We start from the raw sequence: 17,591 nt of genomic DNA on the forward strand, positions 1-17,591 counted from the left end.
GGGTGGCTTAAAATCAGAAAATTTAACCAGTGCCCAGTGGTTATTTCTAAACTTTTGCTATCATAAACAATGCTGCAACAAATATCTTTGTGTATGTGTATATAATTTTGTGTGTATATATATGTGTATGTGTGTATATGTGTATATATATATATATATATATATATATAATTTTGCCTGTATGTTTATCTGTTAGATGAATTTTTAGAGGTGGGATTTCTGAGTTAAAGGACATATGCGTTTGTAATTTTGATAGGTATTGCTCTCCATAGAGATTGAACCAAATTGCCCTCTCATCAATAATGCTGGAGACCAGCTGTTTTGCCATAGCTTCATCGACACCCCAACAAAATATCATAAAACTTTGCCAAATTTATAGGCAACAAAAGTGTACTATGAGTTAGACTGAGCATCTTTTTACATTTAGGGGTTTAAGGTTTATGACCCCAGTCTGGGGGTGGGCCGCAGCCACCGGCCAGGCCTTGAGCACCAGTGCTCCATCCCTATGTCCAGAGTCACAGAGTCACATCCAAAGGTGCCAAGTTGGGTGCTTCTTTCCAAATGGCAGGGCTTCCCCAGGTGACATGCCAAAACAAGAATGCACACTTTCTTCCTTTCTAGTTTTAATATTCTTCTGGTGTTAAAATAATTTATAATCCAAACAAAAGAGAGTATGAAAGAAAATGTAAATGACCACTATTGCCTGACCCAGAAATAAATGGGTAACATTTTTGGGTATTTACTTTCAGTTTATTTTTCTGTTTTTATTTGCTTTTTCTCTTGAAAACTGTATTTAGTTTTAATTTCACTGAAAATACAGGCCTATATGCTCCTAAAAAGATACTATAATTCAGCTTTAAAAAGGGAGGAAATTCTGACTCAGGCCACAACATGGATGAACCCTTGAAGATGTGATGCTAAGTTAAATAAGCCAGTCACAAACACTGTATAATTCACGTATATGAGGTACCTACAGTGGTCAGATTCACAGATAGAAAGTAGAGTGATGGTTGCCAGGGGCTATGGGGAGGGAGGAATGGGGGAATTGTTGTTTTAAGGATATTAGAGTTTCAGATTTGCATGAAAAGATTACTGGAGATCGGTTGTTACAACAATGTGAATTATGTAATACTATGAACTGTACACTTAAAAATGGTTAAGATAGTAAATTTATGTTATGTTTATTTCACCACAATTATACAAATATTTTTAATTAAAAAAATATATTTGCATTTTCCCTCCTTCCCAAAAAGATAGTACAGGTATAGTAAAGTCTCCACTTGATTACTCTTATTAGTTAGGTATGTATGTATGTCTCCAGAACTTTTCCTATGCATAGACATACTTACATGAACATTAAAAAAATATGCTGTTTCACCTGGAGACAAAGAGGATTGGGGTCACAGGACTTCCCCACACAGCCCAACGTTTTATATATATTGAATATGTGAAAGTTCCCAAACCACCTACCTTTATTTTGGCATGTGATCAGAGACTTGACACTTCTGAATATGGGGACTGGGCTGGGAATGACTGATTCCAAAAGAGAGTTTTTGGTTCCCGATTCCAATTCAAGATGGTGATGGAGGAAGATCCTCAACTCACCTCCTCCTAGATACAACAAATCTATAGCTATATATGAGATAATCAACTCTGAAAAGAACCTGAGTACTAGCTGAAGAGCTACTCCACAACAAAGGATAAAAGGGCCACACTGAGATGGGTAGGAGAGGCAGAAACTCAGTCTCGCCAAAAACCTGAACCATGGCGCAGTGGCCAACCATCAGTAGGGTCCTCACAAATACAGAACTGCTCCCTGAGGAGCCAGGGGTTTGTGCCCCACATCAGATACCTCAACCCTTGGGACTTGCACTAGAAGGATGAGCTCCCAGAATATCCAGCTTTGAAAACCAATAGGGCTTACATCCAGGAGAACCATATCATCTAGGGAGATATTGCTCTTAAAGGGCTCATGTGAAAACTCACTCACCCTGGGACCCAACACAAAAGCAGCAGTTTGAAAGAGCCTAGACCATATTTGAAGGAGATATGTTTGCAAATCTTAAAGCTTCTTCCAGAGGAATAAAAGACTGTTGGGACTCTCTCCAGGGATGAATACACTGGTGGGTGACATTTTTACATTCTCTACCCTGTTAGTGCTAGTGCTGGCAGGCACCATTTTTGCATTCTCACTCTAACCTAGTAGTGCCTGAGCTAGCACCATGGACACAGTCCCACCAGAGGTGGAAGATAAGTATCTCACTCCCTCTGTGGCCCTCCAAAGCCAGTAGGTGTGTGCAGCCCACACAGGGGATGCCTCTTGACTGCTGGGCTTTGGTGGCCAGGGGGAATTGCGTTTCTGGGTCCCATGAGTCTGAAACAATAGGAGAGACAGTTTGAGAGATGACCAAAAACTTAGGGCAAGGTTTATTGCCACCCCTTCAAGACTGGAAGAGAGGGCTGTTTTGCCTAACACAGAGAAACAAACACAGAGTCAAGAAATTGAGGAAACAGAGGAATATGTTCCAAATAAAAGAACAAGGTACAACCCCAGAAAAAAGACTTAATGGAGATTTGTAAGTAATTTACCTGATAAAAGTAATTCATCTGATAAAGAGTTCAAAGTAATGCTCATAAAGATGCTCACTGAATGCAAAAGAAGAATAACTGAACAGAGAGAACTTCAACAAAGAGATAGAAAATATAAGAAAGTATTAAACAGAAGTCACAAAGCTGAAGAATAACTGAATTGAAAAATACACTAAGGGGTTCAGGAGCAGACTCGATGAACCAGAAGAAAGAATCAATGCTCTGGAAGATAGCTTAAGGGATCTATGAGACAACATCAAGTAGAATAATATTCACATTATAGGGGTCCCAGAAGAAAAGAGAGAGAAAGGGGCAAAAAACTTATTTGAAGAAATAATGGATGAAAACTTCCCTCACCTGGGGAAGGAAACAGACATCCAGATCCAGGAAGCCCACAGAGTTCCAAACAAGATGAAACCAAAAAGACCCACACCAAGATACACTGTAATTAAAATGTCAAAAGTTAAAGAGAGAATCTTAAAAGCAGCAAGAGAAAAACAACTTATTACATAAAAGGGAACCCCCATAAAATGATCAGCAGATTTTTCAGCAGAAACTTTCCAGGCCAGAAGGGAGTGGCACAATATATTCAGCATGCTGAACGAAAAAAAACTTCCAACCAAGAATTTTCTACCCAGCAAGGCTATCATTTAGAATTGAAAGAGGAATAAAGAGTTTCCCACACAAGAAAAGGCTGAAGGAGTTCATCACTGCTAAATTGGCCCTTTTAAGCTGAAAAGAAAGGACACTAGTTAGTAATAAAACATGAAAGAAAAAATCACACTGGTAAATACATAGTAAAGGAAGAGGATGACTCACTTATAAAGCTAGTAGGAAGGTTCAAAGACAAAAGTAGTAAGAATACTACAATAAATAAGGGAAACACAATTAAAAGATGAAAAATGTGACTACAAAAATATAAAACATAGGAGATGTGAGTAAAAATGCAGTTTCAGAACGTATTCAAACTTGAAATGCTATCAACTTTAAGTAGACTGTTATACGTGCAGGCTATCATATCTGAGCTTCATGGTAACCACAAAGTAAAAACCTATAGTAGATGCACAAGAAATAATGAGAAAGGGATCTAAGCATACTACAGAAAGCTACAAAAACATAAGGGAAGAAAGAAAGAAAAGAAGAAAGGAAAGAGAACCACAAAATAACTAAAAACGGCAATAAGTACATGTCTATCAATAATTAGTTTAAATGTAAGTGGACTAAACTCTCAAATCAAAAAACATAGAGTGGCTGAATGGATTTAAAAAACAAGACCCATCTACATGTTGCCTACAAAAGACCCACTTCAGATATAAGGATACACACATGCTGGAAGTGAATGGATGGAAAACATGTTTCATGCAAATGGAAACCAAAAGAAAGCTAAAGTAGTTATACTTAATCAGACAAAATAGACTTAAAGCAAAGACTGTAATAAGAGACAAAGATGGGCATTACATAATGATAAAGAGGTCAATCCAATAAGAAGGTATAATATTTGTAAATATTTATATGCCCCAAATAAGAGCATCTAAATATATAAAGCAAACATTAATAGATCTAAAGGGAGAAATTTACAGCCATATAATAACAGTAGGGAACTTTAATACCTCACTTATATCAATGGATAGATCATCCCAACAGAAAATCAATAAGGAAACATAGGCCTTAAATGACACATTAGACCAGATGGACTTAACTAGATATATACAGAACATTCCAACCAAAAGCAGCAGAATACACATTCTTCTCAAGTGCACATGGAACATTCTCCAGATAGATCATGTGCTAGATGACAAGTCTCAATAAATTTAAGAAGGTTGAAATTATATTAAGCATCTTTTCTGACAGTGGTATGAAACTAGAAACCAATTACAAAAAGAAAACTGAAAATTTTACAAATATGTGGAGACTAAACAAGATACTACTGAACAACCAAATGTATCAACAAAGAAATAAAAGAAAAAAATAAAAAATACATTGAAACAAATGATTATGGACCTACAACACATCAAAATCTATTGGATGTAACAAAAGCAGTTCTAAAAGGGAAGTTTATAGCAATACAGGCCTACCTTAAGAAACAAGAAAAATCTCAAGTAAAGTAACTACACCAAAAGGAACTAGAAAAATAAAAACAAACCTCAAAGTTAATAGAAGGAAATAATAAAGATGAATAAAGACTAAAGAGATAACAGAAAAGATCAATGAAACTAAAAGCTAGTTCTTTGAAAAAAATAAAATTGACAAACTTTTAGACTCACTAAGAAAAAAGAGAGGCCTCAACAAAATTAGTATAGAATGGAACATACCTCAGCATAATAAAGGCCCTATTTAACAAGCACACAGCTAACATTATCCTCAGTGGTGAAAAGCTGAAAGCTTTCTCCTTAAGATCAGGAATGAGAGGAGCTGAACAGACACTTCTCCAAAGAAGAAATTCAGATGGCCAACAGCCACATGAAAAAATACTCCACATTGCTAATCATCAGAGAAATGCAATGAGATATCACCTCACACCAGTAAGGATCGCCAACATCCAAAAGCAAGCAACAACAAATGTTGGCGAGGATGTGGAGAAAGGGGAACCCTGTTACACTGCTGGTGGGAATGTAAATTAGTTCAACCATTGTGGAAAGCAGTATGGAGGTTCCTCAAAAAGCTCAAAATACAAATACCATTTGACCCAGGAATTCCACTCCTAGGAATTTACCCTAAGAATTCAGCAGCCCAGTTTGAAAAAGACAGATGCACCCCTATGTTTATCACAGCACTATTTACAGTAGCCAAGAAATGGAAGCAACCTAAGTGTCCATCAGTAGATGAATGGATAAAGAAGATGTGGTACATATACACAATGGAATATTATTCAGCCATAAGAAGAAAACAAATCCTACCATTTGCAACAACATGGATGGAGCTAGAGGGTATTATGCTCAGTGAAATAAGCCAGGTGGAGAAAGACAAATACCAAATGATTTCACTCATATGTGGAGTGTAAGAACAAAAAAAAAACTGAAGGAACAAACAGCAGCAGAATCACAGAACCCAAGAATGGACTAACAGTTACCAAAGGGAAAGGGACTGGGGAGGATGGGTGGGAAGGGAGGGATAAGGGGGAAAAGGGGGCACTATGATTAGCAAACATAATGTAGTGGTGGGGGACACGGAAAAGGCAGTATATACAGAGAAGACAAGTAATGATTCTATATCATCTTACTATGCTGATGGACAGTGACTGTAATGGGGTATGTGGTGGGGGGGACTTGATAATAGGGAGAGTCTAGTTACCATAATGTTGTTCAAGTAATTGTACATTAACAATATCAAAAAAAAAGATCAGGAATGAGACAAGGATTCCCACTCCTGCCACTTTTAGTCAACACAGTGTTGAAGTCCTAGCCAGGGAAATTAGGAAGGAAAAAGAAATAAAAGCCATCAAAACTAGAAAGGAAGAAGTAAAACTATTACTATTCGCAGATGACATGATTTTACATATAGAAAACCCTAAAGACTCCATCAAAAAACTGTTAGAACTAATAAATGAATTGGGTTGTAGTATACAAGTGATTTTGTATGTATACAGTGATTTTTTAATATACTTTATAAAAATTGGTTGCATTTTTATACACTAACAACAAACTATCAGAAGAGAAATTAAGAAAACAATCCCATTTAAAATTGCATCAAAAAGAATAAAACACCTTTTATTTTATTCTTTACATCTATACACTAAAAACTATAAATAGACATTGATGAAAGAAATTAAAGATGACTCAAATAAATGGAAAGATAGTCCATGCTCATGCATTTGAAGAGTTAATATTGTAAAAATGTCCATATTATCTGAAGCAATCTAAAGATTCAGTGCAATCCCTATCAAAATTCTAATGGCACTTTTCACAGGAATAGAACATACAATCCTAAAATTTGTATGGAACCACAAATGATTTCGAATAGACAAAGCAATCTGGAGAAAAAAGAACAAAGCTGAGAGTATTATATCCCCTGATTTCAAACTATATTATGAGATGATAATAATCAAAACAATATGGTATTAGCATAAAATCAGACACATAGATCAATAGAACAGAATAGAGAGCCCAGAAATAAACCCAAGAATATATGGTTAATGAATTTACAACAAAAGAGGCAAGAATATACAGTGAGAAAGGACAGTCTCTTCAATAAATGATTTTGGTAAAACTGGACAGCCACATGCATACAGAAGGCCAACAGGCACATGAGAAGATGCTCAAAATCATTAATCATCAAGTAAATGTAAGTCGAACTACAAGGAGGTATCACCTCACTCCTAAGAATGCTGTTATCAAAATGACATAAGTGTTGGTGACGATGTGGTGAAAAAGTCACTTCGTGCACCATTAGTGAGAATGTAAATTGGTGTGGCTACTCTGGGAAACAGTATAGAGGGTCCTAAAAAAATTAAAAATAGAACTACCTATGATCCAGCAATTCCATTTCTGGGTATTTATCCAAGGAAACAAAACACTAATTTTAAAAGATATATGCATCCCTATGTTCATCATAGAACTATTTACAATAGCCAAGATACGGAAACAACCTGTGTTTATATCAATAGATGACTAGATAAGATGTGGTATATATACAATGGGCACTACTCATCCATAAAAAAGGATGAAATCCTTCCATTTGCAACAACATGGAGAGACCTTAAGAGTATGATGCTCAGTGAAATAAGTTAGACAGAGAAAGACAAATACTGTGTGATTTCATTTACATGTGGAATCTGAAAAACAAATGAACAAATAAAACAGAACTTCATAGAAAAAAGAAGAGACTGGTGATTACCAGAGTGGTAGAGTGGAGGGATGCGCAAAATGGGTGAAGGGGATCAAGAAGAACAACTTCAGTTATAAAACAGGTAAGTCATGGGAATGTAATGTACAGCATGGTGACTATAACAATAATATTGTATTGCAAATTTAAAAGTTGCCAAGAAAGCAAATCTTAAAATTTCTCATCACAAGAAAAATAATTTTTCTAACTTTGGTGACAGAAAGTAATTAGACATATTGTGGTGATCATTTCACAATGTACATAAATGTCAAATCATGATGTACATCTGAAACTAATATAATTTTGTATGTCAATTATATATATATCAATAAAAACATATATACTGTTTCATTTTGTGTGGGTATGATTGCAATTTTAACAACAAAGTTGCTATGGAACTTGTGTTTTTCATTAAACAATGTCAGAGAGATACTGCCTAACGTACTGTTCATGTCAGTAGCACAGTATAAAACCAGACTTTTTGTTTTTGTTGTTGTACTGCCATTCGCCCTTTATTGGACATTAGAGCATAATCATTTTCTTACCTTATAAACAATTCTCCGTGAACATCCTTAGGCATGCTTCCTTGAACACATATACAAGTGTTTCTCTGAGGATAAAGGTCAAGTGGTATGACTGCTGAGCTGAAAAGTATGTACATGTGAAATTTCATCAGATTCTGCCAAGTGACCTTTCCAAAATATCTGTGCCAAATTATCCTTCACTAGTAGTATTTGAGATTATCCACACCTCACCAGAACTTAATAATAGATGCCTTTTTTAGGTAAAGTATTTTTTTCCATTTTATTTTTAATAAATACACATATATACGGATGTATATGTGTATGCATGTACATAGGTTTTTCATGAAAAACAGTTCTCTGCCCTAAGCTTGCTTATCCCCAGGATCTACTTCCCAGAGGCAGCCACTGGCAACATTTCTAGCTATTTTTTTCTGGTATTTCATCTCCATATTTGTGAATAACATGCTTCTACTGCTATTTGTTAATTTGTCATTTTAGACATTATTCACTGACTTTGGTGGGTGAGTACCTAACTCTCCCATATGTACATCCATCACCTCTCCTCTCCCATCATCCCAACATAATTCTATTACACTTTTTGGATAAATAGATAGTGTTCTCATTATAATGACCATGGAAGTACTACTTGCTGCTGAGTCAAGCATTACTGAGCTCCATTCTTGTGCAACCCTCCAGTATAAATCCTTAAGTTAATAATGGACTCATTTTTTAAATTTTGCTTTATTTCCTATTACTTATTATCAGTGTTCTCTAAAAGATTTAACACTTCTGCCTAAAGCCTTTCCATGATATTTTCCATATGTTTAAGCACATCAGTTACATTTCTTCTTTCTGGAGCCCCTCAAGAGTCCCCCTTCCTCCTGTACTCTGAGCTGGCTGGGCTCTGGCCTAATGCTCTGCTCTAGTCCTGTGGCTCATCCTCACCCCCTCCAGTATTGGATACCTTATTCCTGTTTGGAGGATCCCATTTCTCTCTCTTTTTAAAAAAATCTACTCCCTCCTTTTGTTGAAGCATACTGACTAGCAGGGTCCTAATAAAAGTCACTTGGGAGTGTACTTGGAAAATTCTGTGCTTCAGTGAAAAATTGTGCCTCGTTTAGAGCATATCTTTTGGAGTTAACTGATTTTGATTCTATGGGTGCTCCATGCCTTTCATTGCCTTTGAGCTATTTTACAACTCAGTTAATTGTAGAAAACTGACAGCAAGCAGAGTGATTCTTATATATAGATATGCAAATAAATAATCCATGTCCCTCTCCATGGGACATACAAAAAGGCAATTTTATATCTACCTGTAAGTTCATTTCATAATCCCTTTATTCCATATAAATGTTTCTTTGACTTCTTTGAACTGGTTGTAACATCTTGTTGATTCCCTCATCAATAATGAGTTAAGTAAGATATTTAACACATGTTCATGTTTTATGTTTATGAGAGTCATTGTTTAACTTAAAAAAATGTATCCTTTAACATAAGTATATTTTTCAAGTCACTGAAGTCTACAAATATCTTTGTTCTATCTTCACACTTCACTGATAGATTGGCTGGGTATAAAATTAGAGGTTAAAAATCCAATGTCATTTTGACTTCTGTTTCTTTACATATAACTGGTTTCTAACACACCCCACCCCCCCATCCTATTTTTTTCTTTATCCATGGATGATAATATGCCTTGATGAGGATCTTTTTCATTCATTTTGCCATGCAGCTCAGTGGACCTTTACATCTATGAAACTGTGGCCTTTTAATTAAAAAGCCAAAAGTCATTCCCTGCCTCAGGTTACTCACTGCATTGTTAAAATTCATTACCACTTTCTAAGCTATCTTTTCTTTTCTTTTCTTTTTTTATTTTGGTATCATCAAGATACAATTACATAAGCAACATTGTGGTTATAGATACCCTCCATTATCAAGTCCCCACCACATACCCTATTATAGTCACTGTCCATCAGCATAGTAAGATGCTATAGAGTTACTACTCATCCTATCTGTGCTATACTGCCTTCCCTGTGCCCCCCCCACATTATGTGTGCCAATGGTAATGCCCCTTATTCTCCTTCTCCCTCCCTTTCCCCCCCAAGTCCCTTTCCCTTTGGCAACTGTTAGTCCATTCTTGGGTTCTGTGAGTCTGATGTTCTTTTGTTCCTTCAGTTTTTGCTTTGTTCTTATGCTCCACAGATGAGTGAAATCATTTGGTACTTGTCTTTCTCTACCTGGCTTATTTCACTGAGCATAATACCCTCTAGCTCCATCCATGTTGTTGCAAGTGGTAGGATTTGTTTTCTTCTTATGGCTGAATAATATTCCATTGTGTATATGTACTACATCTTCTTTATCCATTCATCTACTGATGGACACTTAGGTTGCTTCCATCTCTTAGCTACTGTAAAAAGTGCTGCGATAAACATAGGGGTGCATATGTCTTTTTCAAACTGGGCTCCTGCATTCTTATGGTAAATTCCTAGGAGTGGAATTCCTGGGTCAAATGGCATTTCTATTTTTAGTTTTTTGAGAAACCTCCATACTGCTTTCCACAATGGTTGAACTAATTTACATTCCCACCAGCAGTGTAGGAGGATTCCCCTTTCTCCACATCCTCGCCAGCATTTGTTGTTCCTATTCTTTTCCATGTTGGCCATAAGCTATCTTTTCTAAGACAACAAAGTCATGAGTTGCTCTGCAGGACTCTTGGAGCCAACTTCACTCAGAGAAGACCCTCACCTGAGCCTATGCAGAAACAGTTCCAGATGACCTCAAGTTACCTTTTTCTCATTTCCTTATTAAAATTTCCACTGCTGAGCTGTTTAGCCACCATTTTTGAACATTCAGCATATGTAGTAACATGTTAACATGCTACAGAGGTGCAGGAAAAAAGTTCTGCCCCCAACTGTTAATTTTATCAGCCCCTGCTGAATATGCATAAACCTTCTGTATAAATTCTGTACTCCATCTGAGCTCAGGGAGACCAATTTGATCCTTGCCGCCTGTCTTCTTGCTGGGCCTCCTTGCAATAAAACTTTCTGCAAAAGACCAGAGCCTCAGTGATTGGTTTTACAATGTGCACAGACAAATGGGCCCAACTTGGTTCAGTAACGTCTAGAAATACCTGTTCTCAGGTCTGGAGATATTTTTATATTATATCTTTGATGATTTTTCTTCTCTTAATTGCTTCTTGTCTCTCTTCCTGGAATTCCTTATATTTGGATGTTGAATGCCTAGATTGATTTTCTGTTTCTCTCATCTTACCCCTCCCATTATTGTCATTTTCCTGTTTCTTAATGAGGTTAAGCAGCTTTCCATATGTAATTGGCCACTTAGCTTCTCAATTATTCTTTTTCTATTAAACAGAATTGTGGTTTAAAATAATTGAATATAAACCAACAACTTGTCAAAGGATGCCAACTGAAAATAAACCAAAGGATGCCAACTTTGAGCAAGATTTATATCACCTAGGTAAAACTGGTGCTTTGTCTAGCTAGCCACAGAATTCCCAACATTTTATACACACTCTGGCATATAATCATTGCTAAATATATCTTTTGTTGACTAGATCGTCAAGTCATAGGTTACTACTAAATCTTAATCTAGGTCTTTCTCCAGGGTTAAAGAGTAAATGATCTCTAAGTGTTTATTCTAGAAAAATAAAAAGTAATGCTTATTCAGTATTTACTATTTGTCCTCTTCTAAGCTCTTTAGGTCTGGTAATTTAATCTTTATAACAATCCAATGAGATAGGTACTATTATCTGCATCTCACAGATAAGGAAATTTATCTGATAGCTTAAGTGGCTGAACCAAGATTTGACTCCAAAGACCACATTTTAAACCACCAGACTGGGAGCCTCTTTAGTTGGCTCAGCTCACATGCCAATCCTAATCTATTTCTAGTAGCTGTCAGGCACACATTGTTGAGAAGAATTCTGGAGCATCATTTAGGTTCCAGGGAAAATTTGGCCTTGATTGATTAATGATGTCTGCCACAGGCCCAGGAATGGGGAGTTGAGTTTACTTTTTTTTTTTTTTTAAACTTTTCTTTTATCATTCCTTGGAGAAAGATTATCTTTGGGGTTATACATAGCTCTAGTGCTTTCGAAATTAGGGCATGCTGACACCCAAAGTGTTTAAAGGCTGCTTTGTTTCTTTGCTGTGGCAGAGAATCCTGTAACAGCCTGTTTATAATTTATCTGAGAGAAGCATTGGTAATTAGGCAACTGAGCACTTTTCTGATTCCCTCGCCTCTTCCTTTTCCTGTGGCAAAAACAGAAAGTCAGGAAAATAATCACATTGCATCACCATACCAGTGGGCCATATAAAAGGCCCTGTGATGTTATTTTTCCTACCATTGGTTTCCTGGGCAGCCAGCGTTCAAACCATTCTAAATACCCCTCCCATCAGATTGTTAAAAATGACCGTAAGATTGGCCTCCTTACATTCTACATCCCAGTTTTACAACTTGGCTGCAGCTGCAGGGAAGCCCAGCTTTTAAAGGAATTATATCATTTTCCCAGAATATCCATTGAACAGAATTTAACACAGTGTTAAGAAAAGTTTTAAGTGATTTTCTTCCATTTCTATCCACTTTTCAAAGTCCATTTTGATCTTACATCAGCTGTTTAGCCACCATTTTTTAACATTCAGTTTAGGAGAGTTGTTCTATAAGGTGTATAATATTCATTTTCACATCCTTAAAAATATATATTTTTTCAGCTACAATAAAATACACTTACTGAGAATTCCTAGGATGGCTGTTTTCTCCTCTAACTGCAAGGCAGGGAACCAAGTAGAGAAAAAAAAAATCACTGAGAAATCACATGGTCCTGATAGTTCTGGCTGAGAAAAGGGATGAGAGAGTTTGCTCCAGAGGTCAGGTCAGTTTTCTTGAGGCCAACGGGGATTTGAAGGAGGCCTGTCCAGAGGAAGCCCCATGACACGGGGCTGGGGGGAGGGGGTGCTATTCTCTCCTACCACTGGCTCCTCTGTCTAGATCAGTGTCTTGAGGGAGCTCTTTCTGGCCCTTCATGAGGCCTTCCCCCTGCAAGCTCCACAGGGCCATCCCCAGAGAGCCAGGTATGGCCCAGGATTGTAATGAGCACCTGGAAGATGGTAAGGCTGCTCAGATCTTGCCCACTTTGAGGTAGACAGGCCTGTTGCTTGGCCATTACCAAAATATCTGCCATCAGATGGAAGATGGCACCCCTCTGACTGCATACCAAACAGTTGCTGCAGGTCAGCGGGCTCCCGCAGAGCTTTCTGAGGGACACCTGCATGCTCCACCCCCCAGACACTGAAGCTTCCCTATCCAGGACCCTCCCCATGAGGGCGCACAGCCTGTGCACGTAGGAAGAAGGGCATCTCATCTTCTTGTCGACGTTGCACCTACTGGCATGGGGTCTGGTCTATGATAGCACGAAATTTTTGCTTCTAAGACATGAAGCTTCCACAGCCCCTCTGCTATTTGCTGAATCCCATTATCACAACGTTCAGGCTCAGCTCAGAAATTCCCTTCTGCACATGCCCCACAGACCTGCCTCGGTCTTGGCACGCAGCAAACCCATAGCCAAATGTGCCCAACCTGAACACATCGTTAAAGCCTAGACACTCTCCAGATGTTCCGTTTTTTGCTGTTGTTTTACTTCGTTATTATAAAATCATGTATGTATATAAAACATATATGTATAGTTGAAAAACAATAAAGCCAACCCTCATGTACTTGTAACCCAGGTCGAGAAATATAACGTTAATAAAGCTTTGGGGCTTATATCAGTTTCCTACTTCTGCTGTAACAAATTATTGCAAACTGAGTGGCTTAAAACAACAGAAATTTATTCTCACAGATGGGGGCTAGAAGTCTGAAATCACAGTGTCTGCAGGACCACACTCCCTCTGAAGCCTCCTGAGGAGAGTCTTTGCTTCTTCCTGGTGTCTGGGCTCCCAGCATCCTTGGCTTGTAGCTGCATTGCTTGAATCTCTGCCTCTGTCATCACGTGGGCTTCTTCTCCATGTGTCTGTACTCAAATCTCCCTCTCCTTTCTCTTACAAAGACACCAGCCATTGGATTTAGAGCCTACTCTAATCCAGTCGGTATGACCCATCTTAATTTGATTGTGTCTGCAAAGATCCTATTACCAAATAAAGTCACATTCACAGGTACTGGGGTTAGGACTGCCCATGTCTTTTGGAGGAACACAATTCAGTGCACTACACAGCCCCCGGTGTGTCCCTACCCCATCACATACTCCTCCCCTCCCCAAACAGGTAACCACTTGTCTGAATTTTTTGTGTTAATCATTTGTTTACTTTTGATAAATTTTCCCATGTAATATGCATACCACGCCAAATATCATTGAGTTTTGAAAAGCTGGGTATTAAACACAAACCCAATGTATAAGGGACGCACAGTATCAACACTTCTGGGTGAAGGATCCCAGGATGAGTTATTCCAAATAGGATCTCCAGATCAGAGGATCTCAGCTCCCCTGAGTGTTCAAAGCCCCTCTGGGATTGTGGGTACATCTTGGACAACCCAGGGCTCACCAGGATTAGTGCACCTGTGTAGACAAGATACTGGGCACCTGGCAGAAAGATGACTGGGTAAACAGGCTGCATTTTGTGCTTGTAAGCTCATATAGCATGGCTGGGAGCCTCTAAGGTGGCCCCCAAAGGTCCTCCCTCATCTTCACCCCACTTTCAGGGGTCGCTAGTGACACCTGTTCTTGCACCTTCTGTGGATTCAATGGTTCTTTGCTCTTTCCACTGGCTGCTTGTGACTCAGTCTGCCACTTCACCATCCTTGTGGGTTTGTGGCTTTCAAATCCCTTTGCTATGGTTTCAGTGAGTTTTCCTTAGGAAAAGATGCTTGTGTTCAATCCACCATCTTCACCTGGAATCCTTTTTCTTGGTCTTACTTTTCCACTGAGCTGTGTTTTAGGATTCCTTTATTCACTCACTTGCCAAATATTTCCTGATCTCCCAATGTTTGTGAGACTGGGCTGTCAGGAGGACAGAGCCAGTCAGCCTTCACAGAGCTGATACTGGTGGGAGAGAGAGACAGGGAAACCGGTCCTTACAATGCAGCTGTGCTGTTTAAGATATGATTCCTGGACCACCCATGCAAGAATCTCCCTGGTGCTTGTTCAAAATGCTGAGCCCTAAAGGTTGATCAGGAGTGAGCCAAAGGGAAGGGGCTCAATGGGACAGGGGCTTCAGGGCTGCGGCCCAGGGAGGATAGAGCCTTAAGGGGTGCAGGAGCCATCAGCTATGAGAAAGTGCTTGGAACCATGGCTCAGGGAGCTCACCCAGGAAAAGTACAAAGGGGGGATACACTGGCCAAGGGCTAAGTAGGGTGGAGAGCAGTACCTATGGGATGAACACAGGCAGGAGACCCCAAGGGGAGACCGAGAAGGGGTCGCCACAGAATAGAAACAGAAAGAAGAATGGTGATTGCCAGGGACTGGGGGGAAGGGAAAGCAGCTGTTGTTTAATAACCATATAGTTTCAGTTTACAAGACAAAAAAATTCTGGGGGTTGGCAACACAACAATGTGAATACACCTAACACTACTGAACACTTAGAAATTGTTAATGTGGCAAACTTTATGATACACATATTTTACAAGAAAAAGTAACATAGAAACCCGAGCCTGTTTCTGACCTTCAAACATTCCCTGGTTCTGTACGCCTCTGTGCTCACGCTGACCCATGGATCTGCATTCCCCAAGGGGGGACAAAGCTAGACCGCCTGCTCCTCACCCCCAGAGCGTGGGGGACTTTGCCTCCCTCCCTGTCCCATAAGCACTCCCAGACACCACGTGCTGGTGGATAGCGATCGAAGCAAAACCTCAAGCCAGGTCTCTTGGCATCATCCACCCACGCTGCCCCCTTTCCTGCCCAGTGCCTATTACCAAGAAATTCTGCCACCTCCCGAGTGAGCAACCAGTGCTCCCATTTGCACAGACACTGCTGAAGCTTGGCAATTACTGAGACGTCTGCTTGGCCTCCAAAGGTGCCAGTGCCCACTCTGGGTCCTGTGGTCCAGCGCTGGAAACCCAAATGGACTCTTGCTGAGATGGACTCTACACTCTCCCTCCTCAGCCCTCTGAGTAGGCCCAGGTGGGGGCACAATGGGTTATCAGGATAGTGGGGCCAACCAGAAAGGGGACGTACATGACCTGAGAGGCCCTGTAGTCATGGGATCTTGAGCTGGGGTCCAACTGTATGGCCTGGCTCTAGGGAGCAGCACAGAAAGGAGGGGAGCTTCATCCAAGGAGTCACAGACTCTAATGTAGTAAAAAAAAAAAATTAGAGCCAACACTTACATACCAGGCATCCTTCCAAGCCCTTTATATGCATGAACTCAATGATTATCACAGCAAATCTGTGAGGTCAGTACTATTATACACCCCATTTTACATGTGCAGAAACAAAAGCATAAGGAGGGGTCTCCCTGTGCCACATCTGCCATGAGAACAAAGACTATTCTCCACAACCAGACCACTGACATTCCAGAAAATGTCAACATCACTAGGAAGGGATGCACAGGCATAATGAGAGGCCCCAGAAGGGCTTCAATCACATTACTGTAGAACTGTCTCTTTGGAAAGAAAAGAAAAGAGACTCTGGGTGGACAAATGGTGGGGAAATAGGAAGCAACTGGCTACGGTTTACACTCTCTGTTGTCACATATAAAACATGATGGAGGATGTCACCCTAGCTTCTGTTACAAGAGGAGGTCTGTGTGCTCACTTCCCATCCCCACTGCCATGCAGGAGACCAGGTTTCTTACTGAAACCTAAAATTCCTTGGGTGAGAGATACATCAGCAGTATTTGAATGAGGCCAAGCATTGCTTATTCTGTATTTCAAGTCCAGGAAGATAAATTAATTTTTAAAGAAAAAGACATTGAACTTGTCTCAAATTTGGGTTGCCACTTTGATTCTGAAAGCCACAACAGTTAAAAACAAGGATAGCATCAATGTCTCGGAAAAAGCGACAGTTAGTAGGCTGATGAAGATCTAAGAGCTGTCCAGCTATGGGAATAACAAGATGACAGATCATTCTTCAGACCGATTTGAAATATTTAAAAGATAGAATAAAGCCTTCTATTGAAGAACAAAAAAGCTCAGGGAGATTGAATTACTTGTCCAAGGTAATGCGGTGAATATGTGCCACAGCCAGACCCAAACGCAAGCAGGTGGCTTCCCTTACCTGCCACGTAACCACTCCCCCCACTGCGGGGCAAATCAGACAGGCGGCCCCCTGGCGGGGAAGCCAGGAGATCAGGAGCCAGGCTGGGGCAGTCACAGCTCCAGATAACCGATGGTGTGAAGCGGGCTCAGCCAGCCAGTGGGCTGGGGCATGGGCTAAGAATTGGGACCCACAGAAGGGGCCCACCCAGCGCTGGGCCGGAGGCAGGACAGGCTGCAGTCCCAGCGAAGGGAGACCTACGTGGGCCCCTTTGGCTCTGCACTGCTGCCCTATTTCTGGGCTGGGGCCCTGCTGTGCCGACCTGAAGCAGGAGTGCTGTGACGGCAAGGCTGTGACGCAGACTTGCCCGGGGGCACCCAATCCCACGTTGCACAGCAATAAACATAACAACATGCATGACCTGGCTGGCACCAGGCTTCTGGGTAGAGGAAGGT

The 17,591-nt window shown here is 39.9% G+C and overlaps 1 long non-coding RNA gene and 1 pseudogene across 1 annotated transcript in view; one reads left to right on the forward strand and one right to left on the reverse strand.

Annotated features, from left to right (window-relative positions):
- Positions 1-1,020: 1,020 nt before the first annotated feature.
- LOC130684317 (uncharacterized) overlaps positions 1,021-17,591 on the reverse strand; it is a 35,117-nt gene continuing 18,546 nt past the window's right edge. The window contains exons 4-5 of the long non-coding RNA XR_008998566.1: positions 7,956-8,054; positions 1,021-1,611 (exon numbers count right to left, since the gene is read on the reverse strand). This is a non-coding gene — a long non-coding RNA (uncharacterized LOC130684317). The remainder of the gene's footprint in view (positions 1,612-7,955; positions 8,055-17,591) is intronic.
- Positions 15,176-17,491, forward strand: LOC130684316 (60S ribosomal protein L9-like; annotated as a pseudogene).

This window comes from Manis pentadactyla, chromosome 7 (genome assembly GCF_030020395.1).
Source record: "Manis pentadactyla isolate mManPen7 chromosome 7, mManPen7.hap1, whole genome shotgun sequence".
Taxonomy (NCBI): domain Eukaryota; kingdom Metazoa; phylum Chordata; class Mammalia; order Pholidota; family Manidae; genus Manis; species Manis pentadactyla.